Here is a 19,536-nt window from a genome sequence, read left to right as displayed (position 1 = left end):
ATCTATTCTGTTCCATTGATCTTATATTTCTGTGCTTCCACTAATACTACCCTGTTTTGATTACTGTAGCTATTTGTAACAGTGATATCAAATAGAATGATTCTTCCTACTTTTTTCTTCTTTTTCAATATTGTTTGGCTGTTCTAAGGGCCTGGGCCTTTTCATAGAAATTTTAGAATAAGTTTTTCTGTGTCTTCATATACTTTGCTGGTATTTCAAAAAGAATTGCATTAAACCTATAGATCAATTTGGAGATAATTGACATGTTGAGCTCCTGAAGATTTTAAAATATTTTTAGATTTTATAAAATAATTAATTGAAGGACACAAACTCTAAATATACAGATTGAGGAATCATCACAAAGTAAATGCAGTTATGTAATCATTACTCAGTTCAAGAAATACAATGAGGGCCCTGGTCGGTTGGCTCAGTGGTTGAGTATTGACCCAGCATGTGGAAGTCCCAGGTTTGATTCCTGGCCAGGCTACACAGGAGAAGCAGCCATCTGCCTCTCCACCCCTTTCCTACGCCCTTTTCTCTTTCTCTTCCTCTCCATGGATCAATTGGTTCAAGTGTGTTGGCCCTGGGGCACCGAGGATGGCTCCATGGAGCCTCCACCTCAGGTGCTAAAAATAGCTCGGTTGCCAGCAGCCCCAGATGGCCAGGGCATCAACCCCAGACAGGAGTTGCTGGGAAGATCCTGGTTGGGCACGTATGGCAGTCTGTGTATCTGCCTACTCTCACTTAAAAAAAAGAGAGGAAATATAATAAATAGCACCCAGAGGATTTAGTCTTAACATAATAGATAGGAGATGAACTCATGGGCCCACTTGGAATGAGGAGGCTCTTAAAGAGCTATGTCCTCAAGAAAGGGAGTAGAAAATAGCCTTCCTGGCAAAGGCACACAATAAGGAAACTTGTGTATCTTGGCCTGGGATTTGGATGGAGGAGAAAATTCTCCCCTTTACAAATTATTAACCATGTCACTGAGCTTCACATGAGTTTGTAGTTAAGTCTGTCCTACTTATACAGTCCTAGAACCTAAAGCTTGTGCAATTAACAGAAAAATTGATCTCTTTGGGGCATCTGAAAAAAGTAAATACCAATCCTCTCAGTAATAACATGCCTACAAACTGGGATGAACAGGGTTTTCAGAGATAAAACCCAGTTGAACACACAAAAAAATAATTCACAATAAACAAGAATAAGCAAGCACAACAAATAGTAGGTTTAGGCCTCCATGAACAAATAATATAAGAATCTAATAGAATTAATAAAATAAGGGTGTTAAAACTAAGGACATGAAAAAACAAAAAACATAAGATACTACTGAAAAAAACCTGGCAGATATGAAATAAAGTCTTCTAGAAAAAAAAATGCAGTAATTTGAATTAAAAAACTCAATGAATGAGTTAAACAGAGATTAGACACTGTTGAAGAGAAAATTTAGCTGGGGACAGATCTTAGGAAATTACTCAGCAAGTAGCATATAGAGTTAAAGAGAGAAAAAAGAGGCTAGGATATGTGGAGGACAGAATGAGGTTAGAAATTAAGGTTGCAGAAGGCATAAATAGGGGTAAAGGAGGGGGAAAAGTATTACATAACTGCCTTGCCTACTCAACATTTTCATTTGGAAATATATCCAAAATGTAATTCCTGTTCTTCCCTCACCAAACCTGCTTCTTCCCTGGCCTCTGTCATGTTAGTATTTGGCAACTTCATCAAGCCAAAAACATTAGGTAATCCCTGATACCTCTTTTTCTCTCATAACTCATATCTAAGCTGTAGGCAAATCCTGTTGGCTTTCCTTCAAAATATTTGCAGAATCTGACCACTTTTCACAAATTTCACTGCTACCACCTTGGCCAGAATAATTTCTCACTTGCAAAATTACAATAGCCTCCAAATCTATTTTATCTCATCTGTTGCTTCCCTACAGTCTAATCTCAGGGATCTTTTACAAAATATGTTGGAGATTTTCACTTTAGAGAAGTTGGAGAAGACATACTTTTTCTTACTTTGTCCATTCAATACAGCTACATACCTTGGATATTATATATAAAACAAATATAAGACTTTGAAATGTAAAGAGAAGGCAAATAAGCATTGGAATCTGAGAAACAACAAAGTGATAAATTCCTTGGTTTTCTTGTTGCCTCATACATCCTAAACTGGGTATGGAGAAGGTGGAAACCCACAAACATCAAAAGTCCCAAGAAGGCCCTGGCCGGTTGGCTCAGTGGTAGAGCGTCGGCCTGGCGTGCACAAGTCCCAGGTTCGATTTCCGGCCAGGGCACACAGGAGAAGCGCCCATCTGCTTCTCCACCCCTCCCCCTCTCCTTCCTCTCTGTTTCTCTCTTCCTCTCCCGCAGCCGAGGCTCCATTGGAGCAAAGATGGCCCGAGCGCTGGGGATGGCTCCTTGGCCTCTGCCCCAGGCGCTAGAGTGGCTCTGGTCGCGATAGAGCGACGCCCCGGAGGGGCAGAGCATCGCCCCCTGGTGGGCAGAGCGTCGCCCCCTGGTGGGCGTGCCAGGTGGATCCCGGTTGGGCGCATGCGGGAGTCTGTCTGTCTCTCCCCGTTTCCAGCTTCAGAGAAATACACACACACAAAAAAAGGTAAAAAACTCCCAAGAAAAGCATGTTTTCTCTATCCAAAGGACCAATAAATGGTAACCTAGTGACACAAAACTTTTAGACAATGACTGTTCTACTCCACCCAACCCCAGAAAAACTATGACTCTACCAACAAATAAGAGCCTAGAGTAGACTTTGGGCTGGGTTGAGAGACTCCAACCTCTCTCCATCCACCTCAAGGTGGTATCAGAGAAAGCCAGGTGAAGAACCTAGGCCTTTACTCTGTCCTGGCAGTAATGAGGTGGAGGCATCATCTTTCCCTGCCAGAGCTTTCTCAGAAGATGTCAACTCAAGGTCCAAAGTCTCATAACATAATATTCAAAATGTCCAGTTTTCAATTAAAAAAAATCACTGATTGTATTAAGAACTAGGAAAATCTCAAATTGAATAATAAAAGATAACAGGTGATAACATCAAGATGACACAGATGATAGAATCATCTGACAAGTGTTGTAAAGGAGCCATCATAAAAATGCTTGAACAAGCAATTGCAAACTCATTTGAAACAAATGAAAAAAAATACAAAATCTCAGCAAAGCAATAAAAGTATGAAGAAGAACTAAGTGGAAATTTTAGATCTAAACATAAGATAAACTCAATGGATGCATTCAGTGGCACAATGAAGACAAGTTTAAAAATAGTAAAAACACTAGAACATAGAAATGATGCAGTCTGAACACAGTTTTTGGAACTGATAAGTGACTTCAGCAAGGCTACAGGGATACAAAGTCAACATACAAAAAATTATTTCTATATACTAGCAATCAACACCTGGAAGCTGAGATTAAGATAATGTAAATTAAAAAATGTACAGTCACTAAAAACTGTAATGCTTGTATGTAAATGTAACAAAACATATTAGACTTGTATGTTGAAAACTATAAAATGCTGATGAAAGAAATCAAAATATAAATAAATAGATGTTCTGTACTCATTGATACAACACAGTGAGGAAGGCAGTTCTTCCAAATTGGAAGTTTAATATAAGTTTAATGCAGTTCCTAGCAAAGCTCCCAGCAAGATGTTTTTGCAGATAGACAAGATTATTTTAATATTTATATAGAAAGGCAAAGGAACTGGAATAACTAGTGGGTTGGATGTTGGTCCCCCAAAAGACATGTCTACTTCCTAACACCAAAAACCCTGTGACAGAATTTATTCAGTAAAAGAATAATTGAAAATGTGATTAAGTTAAGTATCTTCAGATAAGATTATCCTGGATTATCTCATTGAACCCTGAATGCAATCACAACTGTCTGTAAGAGACAAAAGAGAAGGCAGACAAAAGATATACCATATGAAGATGGAGGCAGAGATTGGAGTTATACAGCCACAAACCAAGGAACACCTGGAGCTACCAGAGCTAGAATTTTCTCTTGAGCCATCAGAAGGAGGACAACCCCACCATCATCTTGATTTCAGACTTCTGGCCTTCAGGACTGTAAAAGAATACATTTCTGTTGTTTAAGCTAACAAGTTTGTGATAATTTGTTATGGCAATTCTGGCAAACAATAGCTAAAACAATTTTGGAAAAGAAAAAAAAAGTTGAAAGAATTATTCTACTTGACTTCAATACACTGTATAGCCACAGTGATCAAGACTGTTGTTTTCTTGGCTCCAGAGGTCCCTTCTGACAAGTGAGCAGTTCCAGCCTCACACCAGACTCCCCAACCTAGGATTTTAGTGCCAAGAAGAGAAGTCCCCATAACTTCTGGCTGTGAAAACCAGTGGAGATTTTGGCTGAGTGAGATGGAGGGCTACTGGAGTCCTAGGCATTCCTCTAAAAGGGCCTGAGCATTGACTTACTTGAACTCACTTGCTCTGAGCTTCTGTGCTGGGACAGCAACTTTAAAGGAACCAAGGAAATACAGGAGGAACTGACTTGTCTGGCTTCAGGACAAGGGATGAAGATGCAGCTTTCTCTCAGAAGTGGTGGCAGAAGCCATTGTTCTTTTGCAGTGTCCTCCCCTGCAGGAGAAGGTGAGGGCCATGTCTGAGTCTCCATTAACCTGGCTAACACTGATTGCCCCATCTTGGTGATTCCCTGATATGCCACCCCACCCAATATGTGGGCTCACCTAAACTGCTTCCTGTGGTGTTCCCGTAAAAACAGTATGTCTTGGCTCATTCAGTTAACTTTCCTAAAATTTCCTGAAGGTCCACAAACTGCAATCAAACAGCATCTGGCCTCGGCATGCCCAGTACTTACTGCTAAGTGGCCCCAGGCCCAGCACTGGCAGTTGCTGGCCTCGGTTTGCAGTTGGTCTCTCTCAGGCACCTTCAAGACCAGCACAAGTGGCAGGCACTTATGGATTGCCTTATAGATCCTGTTGGGTGGCAAGGCACAGGCAATGTCTGACCAGGACATTGGTATGCACCTCCCAGAAGGCCCCAGAGTCAGTGCACCCAGTGGACAGCTTTAGACCACACCAGACCTCCACCCAACCACCTCTACAAGGTACATATTTAAGAGGTGAACTCGGAAAACACCAGAGCCCCACTGAAGCTAGTCCTGCTCTATTGGGTGAGCACTTGAACAGCATCTCCTCTGCTGTTGTTGTGGCCTGTCATCACAGTCAGTTGACATGGAAGTTGCTTCTTCCCATTGACTTTCCAATAGCAATTAAGGCTGAACTATTAACAGGAGGATGCACACAGCCTTCACAAGGAGCATACCTGGATTTTCCCCCTCAGGTGACCAGGGAGGCTGCACCACAGCATCCCACAAGACACCTACTATGTAAGACCACTCTACCAAGCCTGGAATTTGTAGCAGCTCTACCTAATATATAGAAACAAACCCAGGAACACAAACAAAATGAAGATACAAATGTGTCCCAAATGAAAGAACAGAACAAGACTCCAGAAAGACAAAAATTAAATAGGATGAACAATCTACCAGATGCAGAGTTCAAAACACTGATTTATAAGGTTACTTAATGAACATAGGGGAAAAATAGGTCAACTCAGTGAAAGCACCAACAAAGAGATGGGAAACATAAAAATGGAGATGGAAAACATAAAAAAAGAACCAGTCAGAAAGAAACAATGCAATAAATGAAACAAAGAATACATTACAAAATATTAACAGTGGATTATATGAAGAAGAGGATCAAATCAGTAATTTGGAAGATAAAGTATCAGAATATACCCAATCAGAACAGCAAAAAGAAAAAAAAATCCAAAAAATGAAGATAGTTCTAGGGGGCTCTGGGATGACAACAAGCATACCAATATTTGCATCATGGGGATGCCAGAAGAAGAAAGAGAGCAAGGAATTGAAACAATAGTGAATTAGATTTCCCTGGTTTAGAAAAGGAAAATTACAAGTCCAGGAAATGCAAAGAATCCCAAACAAGATGAACCCAAAGAGTCCCAGACCAAGATACATCATAATTAAAATGCCAAAGGTTAAAGATAAAGAGAGGATCTTAAAAGCAGCAAGAAAGAAAAAACAAAACAAAAACCCAGCTATAAGACTGTCAGCTGATTTAGCAACAGAAAGTTTGCAGGCCAGAAGGGATTGGTACAAAATGTTCAAAGTGATAAAAAAAATAAGGACCTTACAAACAGGCTAATTCTACCCAGCAAAGCTATCATTTAAAATTAAAGGACACTCTGATCTGATCACTGGTGACACAGTGGATGGAGTGTTGATTTAGGACACTGAGGTCACTGGCTTGAGGGCAGGTTCACCCTGGCTTGAGCACAGGCTCAACAGCTTGAGTGTAGGACTGCCAGCTGAGCATGGGATCGTAGACATGATCCCATGGTCACTGGCTTAAGCCCAAAGGTCGCTGACTTGAGCCTAAGATTGCTGGCTTGAGCCCCTTAGTCAAGGCACATATGATAAGCAATCAATGAACAACTAAAGTGCTGCAACTATGAGTTGATGCTTCTCATCTCTCTCCCTGTCTCTATCTCTTGCAAAACAAACAAACAAATAAAAAACACCAGAATCAAAGGATAGATATAAATAGCTTCCCAGAGAAGAAAAAGTTAGAGTTCATCATCACCAAACCAGTATTATGAGAAATGTTAAAGGTTCTTTAAGAAGAAAAAGAAAAAATGATTAGAAATATGTATAATAGCCTGACCAGGTAGTGGCGCACTGGATAGAGCATGGGACTGGTACACAGAGGACCCAGGTTCGAAACTATGAGGTCACCAGCTTGAGCGCAGGCTCATCTGACTTGACTGTAGGGTTGCTGGCTTGAGCATGGGGTCATAGACATGACCCCATAGTCGCTGGCTTGAGCAAGGGGTCACTTGCTCTGCTGTAGCCTCGTGGTCAAGGCACGTATGAGAAAGCAATCAATGAACAATTAAGGTGCCGCAACAAAGAATTGATGCTTCTCATCTCTCTCCTGTCTGTCTGTCCCTATATGTCCCTCTCTCTGTCACAAAAAATGAATAATATAATGGCAATAAACCAATACCTATCAAAAATTACTTTAAGTGCAAATTGATTACATGCTCCAATCCAAAGACACAGGGCAGCTGAATGGATAAGAAAACAAGACCCATACATATGCTATCTACAAGAGACTCTTTAGATCAAGAGACACACAGTGACTGAAAGTAAAGGGGATTGAAAAAGATTTCATGAAAATGGGGAAAAAATGGGGTATCAATACTTTTACTAGGCAAAATAGACTTTAAAAGAGGTTACAACAAGAGACAACAAGGGACCCAGCAATCTCACTTCTGGGCATTTATCTGAAGAAACCAAACAGTAATTGGAAAATACATGTGCAAAAAAAAAAAAAAAAAAAAGAAAGAAAATACATGTGCAGTCATATGTTCACTGCATTATTTACAATAGCCAAGATATGGAATAAACCAAACTGCCCATCAGTAGATGAATCGGTAACAAAAAAGTGACGCATATATACATTGGAATAATACTTGGCTATAAAAAATGGAATATTGTTATTTGTGATAACATGGATGAACCTGGAGGGCATTGTGCCAAGTGAAATACGTCAAAGAAAGACAAATGCCATATTATTTTACTTACATTTGGAATCTAAAGAGCAAAGTAAGCTAACAAAACAGGAACAGACTTGGAGACACAGAGATCATTTTGACAGTTGTCAGAATGGAAAGGATTCGGGACATTGGGTGAAAAAGGTGAAGGGATTGAGAAACACAAATTGGTAGTTACAAGATAATTATGGGTATGTAAAGTATACCATAGGGAATATAGTACTATTGTAATAACTATGTATAGTGCCAGATGGCTACTAGATTTATTGAGGTGATCACTTTGTAAATTGTATAAATGTTTATTCACTAGGTTGTATACCTGAAACAATATAATACTGTATGTCAGCTATAATTTACAGAAGTTATTTAGAAACATGAAGACATTTCACTGAAGAGAATATATGGATGGAAAATAAACACATTAAAGATGTTCAATATCATTAGCCATTAGGGAAAATGAAAATTGTCCTCTACACCTATTAGGACAGCTAAAATATGACAATACCAAATGCTTACAAAACAGAAGAAAATGGATCTGTAATACATTGCTGATGGGAATGCAAAAATGGTACAGCCACCCTGGAAAACAGTTTTTCAGTTTTCCAAAATACTAAACATACACTTATTATATGACCCAGCAATTCCTCTTCTAGACATTTACCCTAAAGAAATGAAAACATGTCTGCACAAAATCCTGTGCACAAATGTTCATAGCAGTTCTATTTGTAATAGCTCAAAACTGGAAATGATCTTTTGATACTTACAACTTGTATGGACATAAAGGGCATTATGTTGAGTCAAAAGAAAATAAAAAGGCCAGTTCCAATAGGTCACATAATGTATATCAGTAGGTAAATGGTTAAGCAAACTGTGGTGCATCCATGGCATTGAATACTACTCAGCTACCAAAAGTAGTAAACTATGGATGCATGCAACAATTTGGATGGGTCTCAGCATCATTGTGTTGAAGAAAAAAGGCCAATCTTTAAATGTGATATACTGTTGATCCCACTTATATAATATTTTGGAAATGACAAAATTATAGAAATGGAAAAAAATATTGGTTGACAGGTTAGGAATGATAGTAGGGAAAGTAGGGAGTGTAACTATAAAAGAGAGGCATGAGGGAGATCTTTATGGAGATGGAAGAGTGCTTCATCTTCGTTGTGATTACACGAATATACACATGATAAAATGATAATAGCCAACGGTGCAAAAACGTCAAATTTCTAGTCTCTTTTCTCTCTCTCTTTCTCAGAACAATGTAATATTGTCTATAATTATAGGAAACTAGATGAACATGATACCTTTCTGAACTGTCTTTGCAACAGTTCTTATAATTTCTAAAAAATTATTTAAAATATGAGTAAAATCATATCATTCCTTAGCTCAAAATTCTAGAATGATTTTTCACTTCACTCAGAGTAAAACTAAATCCTTATCTTCCCAGGCCTTAGCTGTTACCCCTGTCAACTCTTTGACCTCTTCTTCACTGTCCATTTAGTCTAACCACACTGGTCTCCTTGCTGATCCTTGAAAGTACCAGTCACATTTTCTTATAGCTGGAAATATATAACCCTCAGTTCTAGGAATTTTATTTTAACTTTTTAATTTTTCTTTCATTTTTACCTGTTCTTTGTAGGATCCCTACTATTTGGAATTTAGTATACATATATAATTTGGATATATTTTCTGGGAGATTTCAAACATATCATCTGACTCTTCTAAAAAGTTTTTCATTTCTGTGAATATATTTTTAATTTCCAAGTGCACATTTTCTGTTTTAAAAATAGTATTCTGTTTTTATTACATGGATATTATTTTATCTTATTCTGAGGAGTGGTTAATAGCTTTTAAAAAGAGGTTTCCTCTTCCTGCACAGTTTCCTTCAAGTTTCTTCTCGTCCTTCTTTATCTTTCATGTTAGAGACTTTCTTCAGGTGACTGATAAACTCTTTTGAACATATTTCCTTAACTCCTGTTGCGTTATAGGATTCCTACCTTTATGCTCTGAGCTTCCCATTTTAGAAATTCTCTGTGTCACCTTTTCTTTAGAATAATCCTTGAGCCTGGACAGGAGAGATAAATCACTAGTTCACAGAATGAGGAGGGAATCTGTATATCTAACTGCTTCTTAAACAGACTTTTATGCAGTCCTTCTGTTTCAAGCACTGCATTCATTGCCACTTCCAGATGTAACTGAAGTATTCCAATGGCCTTTTGTACAAAAATAGAAAAAGCCAATTTTAAATTCATAAGAAATTTCAAAGGTCCCTAAATAGCCAAAACAATCTTGACGAGCAAAATTGGAAGACTCACAGTTGCCTATTTTATTTGTTTCTTATTTATTTTATTTATTTATTTTGCAGCATGTAAAGGGAGAATTTATTTGTCATGCAGGAATACACTTAGAAGAGATTGAGCAGGCAAAGAAAAAGAGCCTTGGAGATAGGTTCAGGAGATTAGCTGAATGGAATGCGCTGCCTCTGTCCACTGCTCCCCTAGTTGAAAGTCTTGAGGGGTCCCTTAGAGCTTAGGAGAAAGAAAAGCAAGGAAAACATGCCTGAGAGGAATAAGAGGAGGAAAAGAAGGGGGAACAAGAAGGCATGAGTGTGCTCCTGGGAGGGAGAGCACCACAATTTCCTACTTTAAAAGATAACACATGCATGACCAGTGGTAGCACAGTGGATAGAATGTCAACCTAAGACACTGAGGTCCCAGGTTTGAAATCCTGAGGTTACCAGCTTGTGCACAGGCTCATCTGTCTTGAATGCAGGCTCACCAGCTTGAGCATGGGGTTGCTGGCTTGAGCGTAGGATCATTGACATCCCATGGTCACTGGCTTGAAGTCCAAGGTTGCTGGCTTGAACAAGGGATCACTGGATTGGCTGGAGCCCCCTGGTCAAGGCATGTATGAAAAGCAATCAATGAACAACTACAAGTGCCACAACTATGAGTTGATACTTATCTCTCTCCCTTCCTGTCTATCTCTTGGAAACAAAAAAACAGTAATCAAAGTAGTGTTGTCCTGGCATAAATATAGACATAAAAATAACAGAATTGAGAGTGCAGAAATAAACTCATACATATATGGTTAATTCAACAAGGGTCCAAGACCATTCAACTGCAATAAAAGATGCTCTTCAACAAATGGTGTTTGTACAGCCGAATATATACAAAAAGTAACCCAAAATGAACCAAATAACTAAATGTAAGAATTAAAAATATAACTTAAAATAAGAGTGAAGCCTGACCAGGCGGTGGTGCAGTGGATAGAGCGTTGGACTGGGATGCAGAGGACCCAGGTTCGAGACTCCGAGGTTGCCAGCTTGAGCACAGGCTCATCTGGCTTGAGCAAAAAGCTCACCAGCTTGGACCCAAGGTTGCTGGCTCGAGCAACGGGTTACTTCGCCTGGTGAAGCCCACGGTCAAGGCACATATGAGAAAGCAATCAATGAACAACTAAGGTGTCGCAATGAAAAACTGATAATTGATGCTTCTTATCTCTCCCCGTTCCTGTCTGTCCCAATCTATCCCTCTCTCTGACTCTCTCTGTCCCTGTAAAAAAAAAAAAAGAAAAGAAAAGAGTGAATCTTTATGATTTGGCAATGGATTCTTAGATGTGACACTAAAAGGACAAGCATCAATAAATTGGCCTTTATCAAAATTAAAAGATCTTATACATGAAGGTACAGTAAGAAGAAAGTAGAAAAATCACCTATACAATGAGAGAAAATGATCGTAAATTATATATCTGATAAGGGGCTAATATCTAGGATATATAAATAACTTTTACAATTCAACAGAAAGACAACCAGATTAAAACATGGGCTCAAATAGACATTTCTTCAAAGATATACAAATGGCCAACAAACACATGAAAAGACACTCAATATCATTAGTCATTTTGTTATTCCAAATCTAAACCACAATGAGATGCTACTTTACACCCACTAGGATTGCTATAATTGTTAAAAAAAAAAAAAAAAAAAAAACAACCCAGAAAGCAACTTGTTGGCAAGGATATAGAGAAATCAAAACTCTTGTATATTGTTATGAGAATAAAATGGTGCAGCCCGTGTAAAAAAGAGTATGGCAGTTCCTCAGAAATTTGAACAGAGTTACCATATGACTCAGCAAAACCACTCATGGGTGTATGCCTCGCCCGGTTCAAAACAGGTACTTAAACAAATGGTAGTACATGAATATTCATACCAGCACTGTTCACAATGGCCAAATATCCATCAACAGATGCATGAATGAAAAATGTGTTATATCAATAAAATGGAATATTATTCAGCCATAAAAAGGGAGGAAGTACTGAGACATACTACAACACAGGTGAACATCACCTTGCACCACTCAGTATATAATCCTATCTTCATTTGCCACAACCTACTCTCCCCTCCTGTTATCTAAAACTCATCCACTACTTGCACTTAATTCCCTTCCTGCATTTTGAAAATCTTGCTTTAATGATTATTCCCTTGTTGCTATAGTAAAACCTTTCCATCTCTAATGGCTCCATCTCACAAGTATTAAAATACACTTATGTGTATTAAAAAAAATAGTTGATGTGGAACTGTCCTCATTTCCTTACTATTGATGCACTTCTAAAACCATGTCATTTTGGTTGGGTCTCCACCACTCCTAAAAGTGCTCTTGATAAGATTAATGACCAATAGGTTAATAAATTCAGTGGCCACTTTTTAGTCTTCATCTCATTGACTTCTCATCAGAATTCAACATAAAGCTTATCACTCCCATTTTAACCACATTCTGGCTTTATCATAATTGGTTTAGCACTCCTGGATACTTTTCTGAGTATATTTTTGACAGCAAAATGACAGCAAAATTTTACTATAAGCAATCACTAAACACAAAAATTCCTCAGAAATATCTTCTAATCTGCATTTTATGCTTTCTTCATAAGACATTTCACACACATCTATGGATTTAAGTACTACCTGTGCTATTTTTTAAAAAATGCTCGTTATAGGAAATTCAAGCAATACAGAAGAGTACAGAGAAGAAAGAAAAAAACCTTTAAAATGCCACACTCCTAAACGACCATCATTAAGATTAGGTGAACATCATTTTAGACATCTCTCAGTGCATGAGAAAATGTTTTTAAGTTCTCTGTAGGAAGATGCATTAGTGATCAATTTTCTTCCATCCCTGTGGTTGAGATTTCCTTCAAACTAGGTGTTTAAACCTGTCTTTGCATACTGTATGCCTGTTTACTATTTGGCTTTACTAAGTTTGCATAATAGCCTACTTTTTTTCATCTTGCTCATACTTAAATGTAAATCTGTCTTTGATATGCAATGGGTGAATTCTCCCGCCTTCATACTTTTTAAAAAATTTATTCATTTTAGAGAGGAGAGAGAGAGTGAGTGAGAGAGAGAAAGAGAGAAAGGGGGGAAGAGCAGGAAGCATCAACTCCCATATGTACCTTGACCAGACAAGTGCAGGGTTTTGAACTGGCAACCTCAGCATTCCCAGGTTGATACTTTATCCACTGTGCCACCACAGGTCAGGCAACACTTACTTTATTTGAAGAAAACTTGCCCCCTTCTCAAGACTACACTGTAAGCAGTTTGTCTAGCTGTCCATCTCAGGGTACCATCTCAGGGTTTGCAGAATGGTGATAATAGTGGTCATGGTGAATAGTCGCTGGGAGGGTCTGGGCTCTACCACTTTTTAAATTTAGAGGATGAGGTTCCTTTTTTGTTTTGTTGTGACTTGGTGTGATTTTTGCTGGATTTTGCTTTTTTTCTTTTGGGTTTCTTTTGTCAGGAATTGGAGGAGGGAAATTCTGTGATTTGACTTTATGCCACCAGGTTTTCCCTGGCAGGTGACAGCATGATTTATATTTCCAATCTAGAATTCTCTTTTCCTCTCTAGGTCCATATAACCAAAAGTCATAGACATCCCCTTTTTATGTTTAGGCAATCACTGTTCTTGGGCTGCTTGATAATTTCATGCCCAACCTTTTCCATACAGCTATTTCAGAGATTCCTTGATTTCATGGAGGAAATAAGAACTGATCTAAATTAGCAATAGTGTTCACAATTCTTTTTTTTTTTTTTTTTTTTGGCTATTGGGCATTTATTGCAAACAGAACATCTGAGGTATGAGAAGCTAACCCAGATCCATGCCTGCCCCTGGCTGGGGGTGGGGTGGTCTCTCCTCACTTCGTGCCAGGCCCCCAGCACTGAGGTAGCTGCATCTTAAGCCCCCACAAGTACAACTCCCCAGGCTTGCCTGATTCCCATGCAGACCCAGGCCTGGAGGGGAAGAGGAAGGAAAGGCAAACAGGAGAAGCCCCAGCTTTGGTGGAAAATGCCCAAACCCCCAACAAACATTTTAGCCTCCAAGGAAAGGCACGTTCCTGCCTGCCCATCCCAGGGGCAGCCTAGCCACAGCGGGGACGGTGGCTGGCTGCCAGGCCGGTGGGTCACTGCTGCTCCAGGCAGTCCTCAGTCACCCCCTGGGCAGCCAGCTCAGCCAGCACGTTCTGCAGGTAGTTGGGGTCGGGGTAGCCATGGCCCGTCACGTTGCGGTCCATCTCTGTCTTGTGGTGGATCTCATTCCACACTACCGTGTCAGTCTCGCCCGTGGTGCTGGATGTGCCCACTGTGAAGATAAGTCGCCTCTTCCAGGCCACCTTCAGCAGCTCTAGGACCTTGCGGCCCTGGGCATTGTCCGGAAGGTAGCACTGGCGGGGAAACCCTCTGGCGGTGAATGGCTTTCCGGGGTTGGGGTGCTCAGGGCCCTGAATGACATGAGGAATGTTGTAAACTATGAGTATTGTCCCGCAGTCCTCATGGCCAGGGAGGGACACCTGGAAGGTGAACACTTCCATCTTCCCCCGAGGTTGCGTCCCAGTTTTCTCTCCATAGATGGTTTTGCAGGAAGGACACTGTAAACTTCCATCCTTGTTCCCATTGCAGTACATGGCCAGCAGGCCGAGCAGGTGGAAGGCATGGCTACACTTGGTGAGGCGGCCTACAGATGCTGGCCCGATGGCCTTGCTGTTGGTCACATCACTGTACCCAGACACCATGGACAGTTTCTCCATACAGATGATGCAGTCCTCATCGGGGGCTGTTTTCAGCTCTTCAGTGTAGTTTCTTAGCACCTGCTCTGGCTCTGGCTTTGGAGTCCCTCCTGCAAGGGCTTGCTGGACCCTGCTGGGCTTCGGCATCTGCACGGGCACAGTAGCAGGGACGCTCCCAGGGCTGCTCACAGAACCGCTGGGGATGGAGGCACTGGCTCCACTGGCAGTGGATGATCCTGGGGGCTGGTGCTGAGGTCCCAGGTGGGAGAGGCTGGAGAAGTAAAAGGACTGATGCCCCAAGGAGGGCAGCACCCCACTCCAGGGGTTGGTGGTGTTCAGCCTGGGTGCAGACCTGGCCCCAGAAAGTGAGGGCTTATTGTATGGGGCAAAGGCCTGGTGGGCCCCAAAGACAACAGCAGTCCTTTGGGGGGGCTGAGGGATAGGGTATGCAGGGAGGCTGGTCATGGAGTGGCGGTAGTGACCTGACACAGGGCCAGTTCCACCATTGTTGAGGCACTGATGGCAAGAGCAGACAACTCCCATGTGGCCTGGTGGAGCAATGATGTTGGTCACTGGGTAAGGAGGACCTGCTTGGCGTCGCACACTACGACAGAAGCTCGAAGTCTTGTTGGTCTGTGTGTAGGTGGCATAGTTGACAATGTAGTTGTACCCCAGAGATGCCAAGTCCACGAGCTGGTTGCCCCTGGCCACCTGCTGCTCCAGATAGTCACAAACGCTGGCTTCATAGGCTATCCAGGAGCCATCGTCACTGAGCCACTCCCAGACAATGCCCCGGCCCAGGGCTGAATACTGTGGGAACAGGTGCCTCTGCACAGCCCGCATGGTGCCAGTGTCCTGGCGGAACTGGGTCCAGCTGGGGAGGTCGATGATGTAAGGGGCCAGCGAGGGATCAGCTTGACCTAAGGGGATGCTGTGGGCCAGACTCCCCAGCCCAAAGCGCTGGCCCTTCTGCTGGACAAACTGCTGCTCGATGTAGCTGCAGACAGTGGCACTGTAGGGGTGCCAGGTGCCCAGGCCATCCTGCCACTCCCACACAGCCACTGCCACAGGGCTGGTGTACATCTGAGCCAGGGAGGAGCTTGGGGCCATGGCCATCTTCCCCAGCACTCCCTGTTTCCCAAACGGCTTCAGACCACTCTGAGCTGGTGTTTCCGGTTCATTGCCCAGTGTTTCCAGTAGACCTTGATAAGTATTCTCTCCCACTGGCTTCCCTAACTCTTGTGTCTCCTTCTAATTCACCTCAGAGACAGGTGCAAGATTGAGCTTCCTGAAGTCATAGTTCTGATCCTGTTTCTTCCATACCTCCACTGGATTTCTTTTCTCTCTGGAGAGCTGGCACAAACTGTCCCTTCTTGATGGAGACACCAGATCCTTAGGAGGAATGACTTGTTCGGGTTCCCATCGAGCTGACCAGGGCGAGGGGGCAGGATGAGAGCACCGCCGCCCTGGGGCTGCAGCTCTGGCTCCGCCTGGGGACGACTCCGGCTGCCACTCCGACTCTGAGGAGAAGACAGCCGGAGTGAAACTCCGCGTCGCAGCTTCCTTGCGCTCCCTGTTCACAATTCTTAGTTATTAATTGACTTGAGTATAGGCATGCAAGGGAGGCTAATGTGATGTAATAGGAATTCTAATAAAGAAATCCTCCCTTTCTAAACAAAATGACAAAGTCTCAAAGAAAGAAAACCCTTTCTTGCTTTTCCCTTCCTGTCATGGACTTGGATTCCTTGAACAGCATTTGTGACCATGAGGAGAAAAGTCAAGAGAATGATGGGGCTGTCAGCATTGACATTTTAATTTTTAAAATATTTATTTTATTGATTTCAGTGAGAGAGGAAGGGAGAGGGCAGGAGAGAGACAGGAATATCGAGCTGTTGTTTTATGTGCCCTGACCGAAGATCAAACAAGCAACCTTTGTGCTTTGCTTCAGAATGATACTCTAACCAACGGAGCCATGTGGCCAGGGCAGCATTGACATTTTAAATCCAACAACCACTTTTATCTAGGCCTTTGGTTTTGTGAAAGTGTAAGCCCCATTTATGTAAACTATCCCTTGTTGGGTATTCTGTTGTCATCTGCATTGGTATCAGCAGGCAATTACTGCACACACCTCAAAATGAACATTAGTGAACTCCTATCCCCTCCACTAAACTTGATTCTCATCCAGCCTCTTCCACCTTAGTATCTTTTACACCATCCACCCAAGTGACAAAATATATGAGTTTCCTTTGAGCTTTCCACTCACACCCCAACATTCTATCACCAAACTCTGTCAATTCCATATCTTAAATATCTCTTGATATCCAAGATAATGGTATAGTAGGTGGATGTTAGTCACCACCTCACAGGAAAAAAACTGGAGTTACAACTAAATTTAAGAACAATCATCCAGAATAACCAAGTCAAGACCGAATTAAGAGGAGTCTTATAACCAAGGATTCACTGACAATGCCCCATAAAGATTGATATGAAGGGTGGAGATGCAAGAAGGGCTGGCCCCACTTTTTAAGCAGTGGCTGAGTTTCTGGGGTTATATCTCTGCTGCAGAGATATCTCCCTGAGCAGTGTGGGGCCAAAATCTGAAGCCCAGATCCCCAGCCTAGAGCTGGGGAAGATGCACCCAGATAGCATTTAGCTGTGAAAAGTAGCAAAGTTTCTGTGTGCAAGAATGAGATGGGTTTGCAGAGACATGGGAAAACTCTTAAAGGACCAACACACAAAATCTCATTTGCAGCCACTTACCCTGGTCTTTAGTGAAGGGAAGGCTGAATGTACTAAAGTTTCATAAGGAAAATCTGGGTTTTGGGGCTCCTGGGAGAGATACAGGGTGAGGAACAACTACCAGCATTCCTGTGTTGAGTTACTTTTCCACTACAGCAGTCACCACCTTTCTTAAGTAGAGCACTCCCCTTTGTATGGCACCAGCCTTGAGGAAAGCAATTGCCTTAACCTCTAGACTTCCTCTAACCCCACTGTGTGAAGATTAGGCCCTGCTGAGGAGTCATTTGCCTTCGCCAGGGAGTAGAGGTCTAGACAGAAACAGAGATGACAGGGATTCACTTGCCTGGCTTTGAGGCAGGGGCCCTTTCCCCCAGTTGCCATGAATCTGACTGATGCTTCCCCCTCACAGGAGATGCAGTAGAACCACTATCCTGGCTGTCAGCAGACCAACCATCCGGGCTCCAGAGGTCCCACCTGTCAGACTCCTAGTGTCTCTCTACCCTGCTAAAGTTGAGGCAAAATCTGGGACAGATTGAGAACCGTTGCTCAGAGGTGGGGGAACACCCACCACCTTTCCTGAAGCCTCATCAGCATCTCCCCTTGAGGTGATACCCACTAGTCCTATCTTCTTGACCCCACCATAGGCTCATTCATTGCCTGAGCCTAACAGGCAGCCAGCAGTTGGAGGCAGCCAAAGGCAGATCTTGGAGTGCCTTGTGATTTCTGCTGACCTTCCCCCAGGCCCAGTGCTGGTAAAAGCTTGATGTGCAGCTTTGTCCTTCCAGTGCACACCTAAGCCCAGCAGAGGCAGACACAAACTGTGGATTGCTTATAGTTCTAAACAGGTTGCAAAGAGCCAGTCACAGGCAACATCTTACATTGACCTGCATCAGGTTTCCTTTCAAGAGGCCCAGAACCAACAAACCTAGTGACTACCTTCAGACAATATCAGAGCAGGATCCAGTTAGATTTACAAGAACCATATCCAAAGGGAGATCACGTCAGGCACCACACCCAGCTGAGGTGAATTCTACTTCCTGTGGACAGCACCTACATAGGAGCTTGCACATTCTGGTGGAGGTAGAGCCTCACAGTCAGTCAGCCTAAGGGTTGATCTCATGCACAAAAAGTCAATAGCAATCCAGACTCAATTACAATAGGAGGGCCCACATAACCCAAACAGAGGACATTCTTGGAGCACACAGCTGAAGGGATCAAGGATATTGCACCACTAAAACTAACAGAACATTTACTACATAAGGTCACTCCATGAAGACTGGAAGTCATAGCTGATCTATCTAATACATAGAAACAAACACAAAGAGGCAACCAAAATGGGAAGAAAAAGAAACAGGCCCCAAAAACATAACAGGAGAAATCTCCAGATAAAGAGCTAAATGAAATGTAGATAAGCAATTTATCAAACATAATGTTTAAGCAATGATTATATGGATACTAAATTAACAAGTGAGAACTTCAATAAAGAGCAGAATATAGACACTATAAAAAGGAACCAGCGAGACATAAAGACTATGATATCCAACATCAAGAACATACTGGAAGGAAAATGCATTAGTTTTGAAGAAGCAGAGGCTAGAAACAGCAATTTGGAAGACAAGGTAGAAAAAATACCCAATCTTAGCATCAAAAACAAACACACACACACAAAAAAACCCAAAACCCAAAAAACCAAAAAACAAAACCAAAAAAACCCCCCCAAAATAACCCAAACCCAAACAAAAAAACAAAAACCCCCATAGGGTTTAAAAAGGATGAGGATATTTTAGGGGATCTTTAGGATAACACGAGGTATTAAATATATCTGTATCATAGAGTGCCACAAGGAGAAGAGAGGAAGCAAGGGGTAGAGAATCTATTTGAAAAAATAAAGGCCAAAAATTTCCCTGGTGAAGGAAAAAGACACACAGTCCAAGAAGCACAGAGTCCCAAATAAGATGGACCCAAAGAAGCACACACCAAGACATAATTAAAATGCAAAGGTTAAAGACAAAGAATCTTAAAAGCCACAGAGAAACACAGTTACCCACAAAAGAACTATAAGACTGTCAGCTGATTACTCAACACAAACATTTCAGGCTAAATGGGATTGG

General features: G+C 41.8%; 1 pseudogene; it reads right to left on the bottom strand.

Moving 5' to 3' along the window:
• Positions 1-13,785: 13,785 nt before the first annotated feature.
• LOC136317362 (probable E3 ubiquitin-protein ligase DTX2 pseudogene) lies at positions 13,786-15,885 on the bottom strand (annotated as a pseudogene).
• Positions 15,886-19,536: the final 3,651 nt, after the last annotated feature.

The sequence above is a fragment of the Saccopteryx bilineata genome, chromosome X (assembly GCF_036850765.1).
Source record: "Saccopteryx bilineata isolate mSacBil1 chromosome X, mSacBil1_pri_phased_curated, whole genome shotgun sequence".
Classification (NCBI taxonomy): Eukaryota; Metazoa; Chordata; class Mammalia; order Chiroptera; family Emballonuridae; genus Saccopteryx; species Saccopteryx bilineata.
Note: the sequence above shows the minus strand (reverse complement) of the source record. Positions and strands in the feature narration are given on the sequence as shown.